Raw genomic sequence first — 12,112 nt, 5'->3', positions numbered from 1 at the left:
TTATATTCTATAAGAGTAAAACCAAAAGAGATCCAATCTTAAGGACATCTTTGACCTTAAGGGGTTAACAATATTTGAAACTAGAGATATCAAAAGATCCTAAAATATAAATCCATGCTTTAAGGATTAGTCACTAATCTAAAAAGGAAGAAAAGTATCCTAAAAAATAATATATTATGTATTGAAAAGTGTGTGTGTGTGTTTTTCTCTGTGTGTGTGTGTGTAATAAGTGAGCAGAGCATATGCCCCCACATTAAATTCATTGCTAACACTTTAACAGGAGCAATGACATTGACAAAAAACATAAACAACTCCACTGATTAGGTTTCCATTATGAAATTCTCCTAGAAGAAGAAAAATCAAGGGAAATACCACATAAACATACAAAGAACATAGAAGGGATATACCTATTGTGCGGTTAGTATGATCATAAGATAATATAAATATGATATTATTTCAAATGAATCTTCATCATTCTCCAAAGAAAGTAGAACTACAATCACAAAGGAGGAAAGATTACATAAGAAATATGAAGAAGAATCTTTTTAGACCATGACCTAGAGACCAAAAAGAATCAGTGCTACCAAGTTGTGAATACAAGAAGATTAGATAAGGAAACATGTACAAATAATAGCACAAATACAACATAAAATTAAACAACACATGAAAGAATAGAGATACATATATATGAATAATACAATAGGTTCAATTATTTGATCACCTTGCACCTGCGAAGCAACAAAGATCATATAAAAGAATCTAACAACATTTAGAAAACATATTATGGGAGGAATATAGTACAATAGACAAACACACAACAAAGACTACCATGAAGGACTAGCCAATCAAGCTTCTCGCTTACTCTCCCCATCTCATTTTTTATCATTTAGAGAAGGTGAGTAACTTGCAAGAGGGACTATATCCAACACATTAGGAATGATAGCCAGTTCTAAACAAGGATCCTCTTGAGAATTACAATGTTCAATACTAAGTGTAAGCGTAATTGTGAGGAAAGCATATTAGGTAAATCAACATCAATGTTAATAGTTTCATATTCATCATTAACATCATCAGTATTAGGAAGAGAATCTTCTTCATCTATATTAATCAAAATAGGATCTAAGATATGAATACAATCATCATAATCATGCAATTTAACATCAACAAAAACTTCTTCTAACACATCACACATAATTGTATCCAAAGAAGATAAAGATTATTAAATAGTAGAATTATGAGCTTTAGCTTGAGAACGATGCTTTTTATAGTATTTTTTAGTAGACCGGTTACATTTTTCTTTACTTGAAATGTATTGAGAACTAGAAGGAACAATTATACGATCCTTCACTAGTTCTATAGGAGAATTAATAATATTACTAGCAGATAGACAAGCAATAGGAGAAGCTTGATTAATAGTTGTAGGAGGTATAGATAAATTAGGTATAGAAGGTGTAGGAAAAAGACCATGATTAAGATCCCTAAGAGGTAAGATTAACTCAAGAATCTTTCGTTGTTTATAGGCTTGATATGAATGGAAAAGATGATCAAGTCAAGCAGGACATGAATTAGTAAAGAAGGCCAAAAGAAGTCAATGGTAGCAGCATCCCTGGGCCTAGAAGTATGGTATAAGCTATGATTAACCATCTTCACTTCATTATCATAGAAAAAATTAAGGCATTTATGAATAGGTAAAGAAACAATATGCATGGCATTTAACCATGGTAAACCAAGCTTAACTTGAAATTGGTCAAAAGTAGGAACAACAACAAAGGTGGTGTTCACAATCTTTCCACAAGTTCAACTAATAAATTAATAGACCCAAATAATGGATAAAGAAAACCATTACAAGTTTGAATCCATACATCTGATGTATCATAAAAATCATGTTGAAAACTTTTCATAAAAAGACTTTCTTCTGTAATAAAAAGAAAGTAGGATCAACAAGACAACCACAAGTAGGTATCTTAACAATCTTAGCATAAATATAAAGGGGACAATCAAGAGCTTTAATTGTCTTAGAATCATCAAAGGTAATAAAAAGTTCCCAAGGTCAATTTTTCTTAGGTTGTTGTTGAATTTTAGGTTGAGGCTTCAATTTAGGCTTAGGTTGAGATTGAGGTGGAGATACTAAATTGAACCACATGCTCCACTTGATTAACCACATGATTAAGATCATCCATCTTCTTAAGGTAAAGGATTCATATAGATTTGCAAATTTTTATTAGGAAGAGAAACAAACTTATTCCTACTACCATCAAAATTATCAATGGATAAAACATTAGAATCAATTAAGTCTTGAACCTTATGTTTTAAAGAATAACATTTCTGAGTATCATGACCATTTTGGTGATGATATTGGCAAAAAGATTTTGGATCAAAAGATTTAGCCATCATTGTAGTAGGTAAAAGAGGATGAATAGGAGGTAAATTAATCATATTAGCAGTTAACAACCTATTCATAATAGAATGTAAAGATTTAGATATTGGAGTAAACATATGATTCAATCAAAAAGTAGTGGATGTAGAAGTCGCATTGTGAGATGAACAACTTAATCAACAACTGCATTTTCTTATTTATTTATCTTGACATAATTGTTGAATTTTTTAACTTTATTTGGATTAAGAGAAACATCACTTTTATCATCAAGAGCAAGAGCCATTGGAGCAGTGCTCTCAAATTAACTCACTTGTAATTGATAATGATGAAGCACTAAACAAAGTCATTGAAAATAAGTAAATTCAATAAGAAGAATCTTATCTCTAATAGCCTTTTGCAAATTTGAAATAAGCATATGTTGAATATCAATATCAAGAACATAATAGGAAATCTAAGCATGCAAATGCTTAAATCTACCAATAAATTTAGTCAATTTTTATTTAGAGTTTTGTTTACAATGCATCAAATCAGTCAAGGACACTTGTGGGCCAATGTTGTTTTAAAATTGTCAGATAAAAGCATTAACAAGTTGAGGAAATGAATGAATAGAATAAGGAGTCAAAGAAAAAAGCCATTGTAAAGCCTTGTCACAAAAAGTTTGAGCAAACAACTTCACTAAATTCCTATGATCATAAGCATAATCACTACAAAGGATTTGAAAGATTTTAACATGATGAACAAGATCTCCCTTACCATTATAATTTTTAATTTGAGGCATATCGTCTCACTGAGGAACGAGAGTATGAATAATATCCTAAGACAAAGGACTTCCCATGTCACAGTTCAAGATACTAAACTTGTTTTGAGTTAAAGATGCAAGTTTTTGTTGTAAAGATGACATAGTTTAAGACAAACTGATAATTGTAGAATCCTGAGAAGAAATAGGAGAACTAGAAACATTAGATACACTAGGTAAAGTGTAAGAAGCTATGGGAATAGAAGACACAAGTGGAGGAACACTAGGCAGTACAATTGGTAGAGGATTAGAATAAGTAAAAGGAACAATATGGTAAGAAGATTGTGAAATAGGAAGGGACACAGTAGGAACTCTCATAGGAATAGAGGGAACCATCATATCACCAAAGAGAAAGTATAAGTAGGAAGATTAGGAAAAGGAACATAAGAAGGTTTTACACTAGTAACAAGAGGAAACAACCCTACATCTTGAGCTTCTTGAGCTAAAGGTTTAACATTGGAATGCACAAGGTGAGTAATACCACGCAAGAGATTAACACCTTGGTCACTATCATAAGGAATTTTCTTAAGAGCCTCTATAGCTCGAATAGAATCTTGATTATGGTTTTCTTGAAGAAGCCAATTACCCATTTTATTAAGTTCATTTGAAAGTTTTTGGACTTGTTCGGGGGGAACTCTTAAAGCATCATCCTCATCATGAGATGAGTGAGAAGATTTTTTCTCCATAAGAGGATTAGAATTAGGAAGAATCAAAGGCTCATCCAAAATCCTCAAGAAAGGAGAAGAAGACTCTGGCTCAAAGGTACTCATAAGTCTTCGTAAGAATTTTAGTTATTACATCATCTTCCAAGAAAATTTGTTCCCAACTAGAATCTAATTTGAAGTCTGGATTTTCCTCCAATGAATGTAAGTCATGAACATTTACTAGATCACAAACATAATTTGATGATTTAAAGTTAGTGGGAAACTCAGTATAATCATTCATATACTCTATGTAAGGATTAGAACAACTCCTCGAATCTTGTAAATCTTTGAATCATGCTTCAATTCGCTTGGTGTCTACCTTTACATTTGGTTTCTAATTATTAAAGTAGTGTTTTTATTGGTTATTAGGCTTGAACTATGCACTCTTGTTCCTTCCCTTCATAGCTTTTTCAATCAGATTATTGCCTTTTACCATCATTTTTATAGGACAAGCTAGGTCTACAAGGAGTATTTTAAATGGCGCTATCTAGTTTCATCATCAGTTTATTAGCATAGAAATTTTAAATCTTAAATCAGAAAATTTTTTGATTCAACAGTGGCAAGAGTGGTCATTATTTCTAGAGGTTGCATTGTTGTTATTTTGTAGTAGATGTTGTGATCCTTAGCATTCAACTAGAGATCCTATACCCTAGCTCTAACATTTGACTGGATATCTTGTGCATGTTCCCTACTGTGAAGAAATCCTCCCCATGCAATGATAGACAAGGAGCCCATGCTATGTGCAAGTAAGGTATGAAAAAGTTGTGATCAAACAATATGTGTAGGATGTAGTCTATGCCTCCTTCCCTTATACTTTGGAGGGGCTTTCTCTGGTTCATGACCAAGTGTTTGACAAAATATCTCTACAAGCAGATTATCCATTGCAAGACAAGATTGCATGTGAATTGTTTGACAGAATGTTTGGTATCATATTTGCTTTGGTATATTCAAATACAACTTAGTTTGTTTATTCATATATTTCTTAGTATTGTTCATGAACCCCCCACCCAATCTAGCAACATTATAGTAGATAGTTGACCACTTTACATTATTAGAGAAGAATAATGCAACTCTAAAAGTCACAACTTTTCTCTCTCAACAGTTTCTTAAGGTCTTTTAGTGTAGATGTAGAAGTTTGAATCAGTGAATCAAACTCTCCAAGATACTATTCACTCCCTATCTCAATCATCAAATAACTTGAACCAGTAGGTTGTGGCTAATTCTTCACGCATCCAAGACCTCTTTGCAACTTTTACCACACAAATGGAAGACACTACAAAATACATTAGCTCCATTATTGAAGACTTTGGGGACATTGGAAACCTCAAGGATAAGTAGACCGAGCTTGTTAATAAAAAAAACATCTCTTTTGACTAAAAAAGAGCATCAAATTAAAACGTGGGCCTCCACTTGCAAAAACTCTAGCACTACACCTCTACTAGAGGTCAAAAAAATAGTCCAAGAGAAGTTGGTAGAAGACCAAGTTAGGTGCTTCAGGGAACTCAACCTTTGAGTTAGAGGTCTTCCTTCATCCTCCATTGATCCTCTCCCTAAAGGCTACTCATTTCTCAATGAGAAACTGGTTATTTCTAATATTACATTAGACAACATGGTTTGGACATGATTCTATTGTTTAGTGTGGATCCTGATCAGTCCCCAAGGGGAAGATTGTTAGTTTGTGGTGACTAATCAGGAAAGTACTGCACATACTTCATAAATTCTTTGGGGCTCGAGGCATCAACCTGAAAAAAAAAATTTGGGCCCTATTTTATCAGGATTTTGGGACGACATGTAATTATTAATTATAACCCTAAAGCGGTAAAAATACTTGTATAAAAGAGCTTAGGGTTAGGGATTATTTTATAGTTGTGATGCAAAGTTGGTTCTTGCGGTGGTATTGAGCTATAAGGGATTACAGGTTGTAATCAAGTTATAATCATTGCATTGTGATAATATCGAATTTGTTGTTTGGTGGACTTAGCCTAGGGATTGGGTGAACCACGTTAAGTCTTGGTGTCTTGTGTTCTTTTCTATGTGATCTATTATTTTCTATTATTAGTTATATTTTCATTTAATTTTTATTTATGTCTTTGGTTTAATCCTAACAAGTGGTATCAGAGAAAGGTTATTTTTTTCAATTATCCTCAGCAGGAAAGTCTCACAGTAGAGTGGGAGTCTCATGATTGAGTGGGAGCGATGGTAGATGAGGGTAAGTTGAGGGTTAACAAGTTTAATGGGAAAAACTTCCAATTATGGAAGATGCAAATGGAAGACTATCTTTATCAAAAGGATTTATGGAATTCGTTGGAAGGCGAATCCAAGAATCAGGGATCTATGTCAAATGATGAATGAGATCTTTTAGACAAAAGGGCACTTGGAAGTATTCAATTATGCTTGGCACCATCAGTGGATTTTAATATTAAAAAAGTGAAGACGACAAAAGAATTGATGCAAACCCTAGCGAAAATATATGAAAAGCCCTTAGCTTCAAACAAGGTATTTCTCATGAAGCATTTATTTAATATGAAAATGGCAAAAGGTGGATCTGTTGTAGATCATTTAAATGAGTTTAATACTATTACTAGTCAATTATCTTCTATGGGTATCAATTTTAAGGAGGAAATTAAGGCTCTCTTGATTTTGTGTTCTTTACCTAAAAGTTGGAATGGCTGGGTAATGGTTGTGAGTAATTTTGTTCCTAAATCTAGTACCCTAAAATATGATGATGTTATCGGTGTTATTTTAAGTGAGGAAACTTGTAGAAAATCCTCAGGTGGATCTACATCAGGAAGTGTTTTGAATGCACAAAGTAGGGGCAAAATGATTGAGAGAGGAAGTCATTCTAGAAATCGTGAGAAATCAAGAGGAAAGTTGAAGAGGAGAAGGTCTCAATTGAGAGAACTGAATGACTACTAGTAATCTGGGAAACCAAGGCATAAAAAGAAAGATTGTTCGAATCAAAAGAAAAATAAAGGGGATAAACCTGATAGAGACAAGGAGGCAAATGTGGTAAGTAAAAAATTCGAAGAGGATGCTTTGCTTCTATCTTTAGAAAGTGTTGATGATTCATGGGTTTTAGATTCTAGTGCTTCATTTCATGCTACACCAGAGTTTATTTAATTGATTATATCCAAGGGGATTTTGGACTTGTTTATTTGGGGGATTATGAACCCTGTCAAATTGTTGGATAGGGAAAAATTAATATTAAGTTGCAGAATGGGAATCATTGCCTACTACATGAGGTAAGACATGTTCCAAGGCTTAGTAGGAATTTAATTTCAGCAAGGCAACTCAGTGATGAGGGTTGTGTAGTTACTTTTAATGATAAAAATTAGAAGGTTTCAAAAGGTTCCCTTGTAGTAGAAAAGGGTGTGAAAGTAGGCACCTTATATCTTTGTACAAGTCATATTTTTCCTTCTTCTTTAATTGTTTCAGAGAAAAATGAATGTTTAAGAACAATTTTTGCAGTTGAGCAAGAAGAACAAATAGTTGTTGTAGATTCTGATACAGCGTTGTGGCACAAAAGACTTGGGCACATGAGTGAGAAAGGTATGAAAGTACTTCATTCAAAGAAAGTTTTATGAGGTCTAAAATGTGTTAATATGAATTTTTGTGAAAGTTGCTTGTATGGAAAACAAAAGAGAGTGAGTTTTGTAAAAACTAGGAAGGAAAACAAAAAGGAGAAATTAGAGCTTGTGCATACAACTGTATGGGGACTGGCTTAGGTATCTTCCCTTGGTGGCTCTCATTATTATGTTACATTTATTGATGATGCAACAAGAATAGTATGGGTTTATTTCCTTAGAAAAAATTTGATGTATTTTAAACTTTTAAGAAATGGAAATGCTTGGTTGAAAATGAGACTAGTAAGAAATTAAAATGTCTCAGATCTGATAATGGTGGTGAGTATTGTAGTCATGAATTTGAAGATTATTTCTCTACTAATGGTATTCATAGATAGAAAAGTGTTCCAAAGATTCCACAAGAAAATGGAGTGGTTGAACGCATGAACAAGACTATAATGGAGCGTGGATGGAGCATGAGGTTGCATGTTGGGTTGCCCTTACACATGTGGGTGGAGGCTATCAATACTACTATATATTTGATTAATAGAGATCTCTTTACTCCTTTGAGTTGTGATATTCCAGAGGAAGCATGGATTGGTAAGAAGGTGAGTTATTCTTTTCTCAAAACCTTTGGTTGTGAAGCATTTGCTCACATAGATTCTGAAAATAAAACCAAGTCAGAAGCTAAGTCAAAGAAATGTGTATTTATTGGATATGGCATTAATGAATTTGGTTATAGGCTTTGGAATTTTGAAAATCATAAAATTTTAAGAAGCAAGGATGTCATATTCAATGAGAAAGTGTTGTACAAAGATCTATTGGAGCAACATGAGAAGAAATAAAATGATTATGTAGTGCTAAATGATACTCCACAAGCCGATGTTTCAACCATTCCTCATGATCTGCAACAACCGCAACAACAAATACCACACACACCGATGAATGTTAGATGGTCAACAAAGAAAATTAGACTTCCAGAAAGATTCTCTCCCTCTTTGTATTCAATTTTACTTACTGATGCTGGTGAACCTAAATGTTACGATGAAGTTGTGCAGGTGGATACTAAGATTTAGTGGGAGTTTGCAATGAAAGACAAAATGGACTCTTTGTTGAAGAATAAGACATGGGATTTATGCAAGTTGCCTACAAGTAAAAGAGCTTTACAGAATAAGTGGGTTTACAGGTTGAAAGAAGAGGAAGGAGGTAAGAAAATATTTAAAGCCAGGTTAGTTGTAAAAGGATTTGCACAAAAAAAGGGCATTGATTTTGATGAGATATTTTCTCCTATTGTTAAGATGACTTCTATCCATACAGTTTTAAGTCTTGTGGCTACTAAAGATTTGCGTTTAGACTAGCTTGATATTAAAACAGCCTTCTTTCATGGTGATTTGGATGAAGAGATATATATGGCTTAGCCACAAGGATTTGCAGTCAAAGGTAAGGAGAACTTAGTGTGCAAATTAAAAAAAAGTTTATATGGCTTGAAGCAAGTACCTCGATAATGGTATCTGAAATTTGATAGTGAGCATGGATATAATAGGTGTCATTCAAATCATTGTGTTTATTTTAAGAGGTTGGATGATGATAACTACATTATTTTATGTTTATATGTTGATGATATGCTTGTAGCTGGGTCTAACATGGATCACATTAAGGGGCTGAAACACCAATTAGCACATGCATTTTCTATGAAAGATTTGGGGGCAGCAAAACAAATCCTTGATATGAAGATTTGTAGAGTTAGGAAGAAGAGAACATTGACACTATCTCAGGATGATTATGTGGAGAAGGTGTTGCAACATTTCTCTATGAAGAATACTAAAGCTATTAGCACACTTTTACCTAGTCATTTGAAGTAGACTAAGGAGATGTGTCCCAAGACACAAAAAGGGAAGGATAAGATGTCCAAGGTACCCTATGCTTCAGTTATAGGAAGCTTGATGTATGCTATGTTATGTACCAGGCTAGATATTGCACATGTAGTGGGAGTTGTTAGCTGGTATATGAGTCATCCAGGAATTGAGCATTGGAATGCAGTCAAATAGATTCTCAGATATTTGAGAGGAACATCTAATAAGTGTTTACACTTTTGGGGCTCTACTACTAATTTACAGGGCTATGTTGACTCAGATTTGGCAGGGGATATTGATACCAAGCAGAGTACTATAGGTTATGTCTTTACTATTGGTGGGGCAATCATGAGCTGGGTTTCTAGGTTACAAAAGGTTAATGTTTTATCCACTACAGAGGTAGAGTATGTAGCTGCTAATGAGGCAACCAAGGAGATGATATGGCTTCAATTCTTCTTAGAAGAATTAGGACATCCTCAGAAGGATAATTATTTATTCACAGATAGTCAGATTGTCATTCATCTTGCAAAGAATTCAACTTTGCATTCAAAGACCAAACACATACAATTGTGGTACCATTTCATTCGATCAATTTGGAGGATGGACAGTTAAAGCTGGAGAAGATACATACAAATGACAATCCAACAGATATGTTGACAAAGGTAGTAACAAGGGATAAGCTAAACTCCTCTTCAGCTTTGGTTGGTCTTCTAAACTAAACATGCATAAAATAATAGTAGATTCTATGATGGTTTGATCTAGTGGGAGCCTCATGGAGTAGCGGCATAGCTATAGGATCAGTCTCCAAGTGGGAGATTGTTGTTTAGTGTGGAGCCTAATCAGTCTCCAAGTGGGAGATTGTTAGTTTGTGGTGACTAATCAAGATAGTATTGTACATACTTCATAAATTTTTTGGGGCTCTGGGCATCGCCTTGAAAAAAATTTGGGGCCCTATTTTATCAAGATTTTAGGATGACATGTAACTATTAATTATAACCCTAAAGTAGTAAAAATACTTGTATAAAAGAGCTTAGGATTAGGGATTGTTTTATAGTTTTGATGTGAAGTTGGTTCTTATCGAGATATTGAGTTGTAAGGGATTATGGGTCGTAATTAGGTTATAATCATTGGATCGTAATAATACCAGACTTGCTATTTGGTGGATGTAGCCCAGGGATTGGGTGAACCATATTAAATCTTGGTGTCTTGTGTTCTTTTCTATGTGATCTGTTATTTTTTGTTATTGGTTATATTTGCATGTAATTGTTATTTCTATCTGTGATTTAATCCTAACAATTTCTCTCACTAGTTAATCGACTACATGCTCTCATAACAAAGAAGAAGCTCTTCCTTTGTCTCAAAAAAATATTTCTTGATGAGGACCTCACAAAATCATAGGTAGTTTAAGTAAAGTACTCTAGAAGTCTCATGGTAGAAGCAAGGAGTAACAAGAAATGGGCAGTAATAAGGAATCTAAATGTAATTATTCACGACTCACCTCCAAAGGGTTGGGATGTGAGACATACCCAAGCCAAATGATGGTTTGACCACCAATAGTTGGGCAAGTCTAAGCCCTCCATTGGATCTTTTCTTGTCAACTATTGGAATGGTAGTGGCTCCCTATGGTCTTTGCTAGGCTTACTTCATGATGCAATTGGGTATGCTGATTTGTTAATTGTTACTAAGACTCATGAGAGTCCTAGTCGACCCCTTCCAGGTTACACAAGGTATCAGTAGCTTTTAGTTTGCAGAGAGGAGGTTCACACTTCAGTTAGTGTGTGTGGTTCTAGTGGGGTTTCTTGTTTAATTAGAGATGATCTATTCAGTACTACCACATTGGTTCTTTCTAAAACTCATGCTAGATTTATGTGGATCCAGGTTAGAAGCACCAGTTGCTATCAGAAAGACATCTTCATTGTCATTTGTTACTTTCTGCTAACTTCCTCACCTTACAACATTCATAGTGTTGAGGATGGGAACCCTTTTATAGACCTATTCAAGAGCATCTCCAAGTTTGGGGCTATGGGTGAAATCATCATCTCTAAAGATCTCCAGAACCCTAGTATGACTATGGTCCGATTTGATTTGTGTTAGTGAGAGGGATCCTAATAGTATGGGGCTTCAACATTTGTCCAAGGATCACAATGGACCTCTAACTTGCTGTGGTTGCCACCTTCTCTAGCTCTGTGAGTCCTCCAACTTGGCGATTTTGAATGGTGTCTCTTGCTTCTTGGGTTCTAATTTTTTTATGTGTTGGCCTCATAGTGGGTGTGTGAGCGTGGTTGATTATATCCTCATTGTTGCTTCCTTCCTCCCCTCCATGCAAAACTTCACTATCTCTCATCTTCCCTTGGCTGATCATGCCCTCCTTAGCCTTTTGGTGTGTGTTCCTTCTTGCCCTTTATCACCCATCTCTACTCACCTAACCAGATCCACCCCCATACCCATTTGAGGATAGTGATCAAGACCTCTTCATTTTCTATTTGAGAAGATTCCTCTACCCCACTAGCTTCATGGATCATAGTCAGGTGTCCACCATGTTTCACTCACTAGCTACCGCATTTTGGGGGTTAGCTCTCCTCTCTATCCCACATTGCTCCATTCCCAACACTCCTAGATCAGTTCGATAGAATATTTGTCCCATGAACCAGTAGTTTGATGATGCCTATAAAACTTTCCACTACTCCTTGTGCTTGGCTTTTGATACTCATCCCCCCACTTTCACCAATTTATGACTCTCTTACAAACACTTTCTTCACCATAAGAAACGATTATTTATTGCTTCTTAAGGTAGATCCCTTCAAGACATGCGTATTCAA

The sequence above is a fragment of the Cupressus sempervirens genome, chromosome 3, assembly GCF_028749045.1.
Source record: "Cupressus sempervirens isolate cs-2001-9-10 chromosome 3, ASM2874904v1, whole genome shotgun sequence".
NCBI classification, from domain to species: Eukaryota; Viridiplantae; Streptophyta; class Pinopsida; order Cupressales; family Cupressaceae; genus Cupressus; species Cupressus sempervirens.
This window is presented reverse-complemented; position numbering follows the sequence as displayed.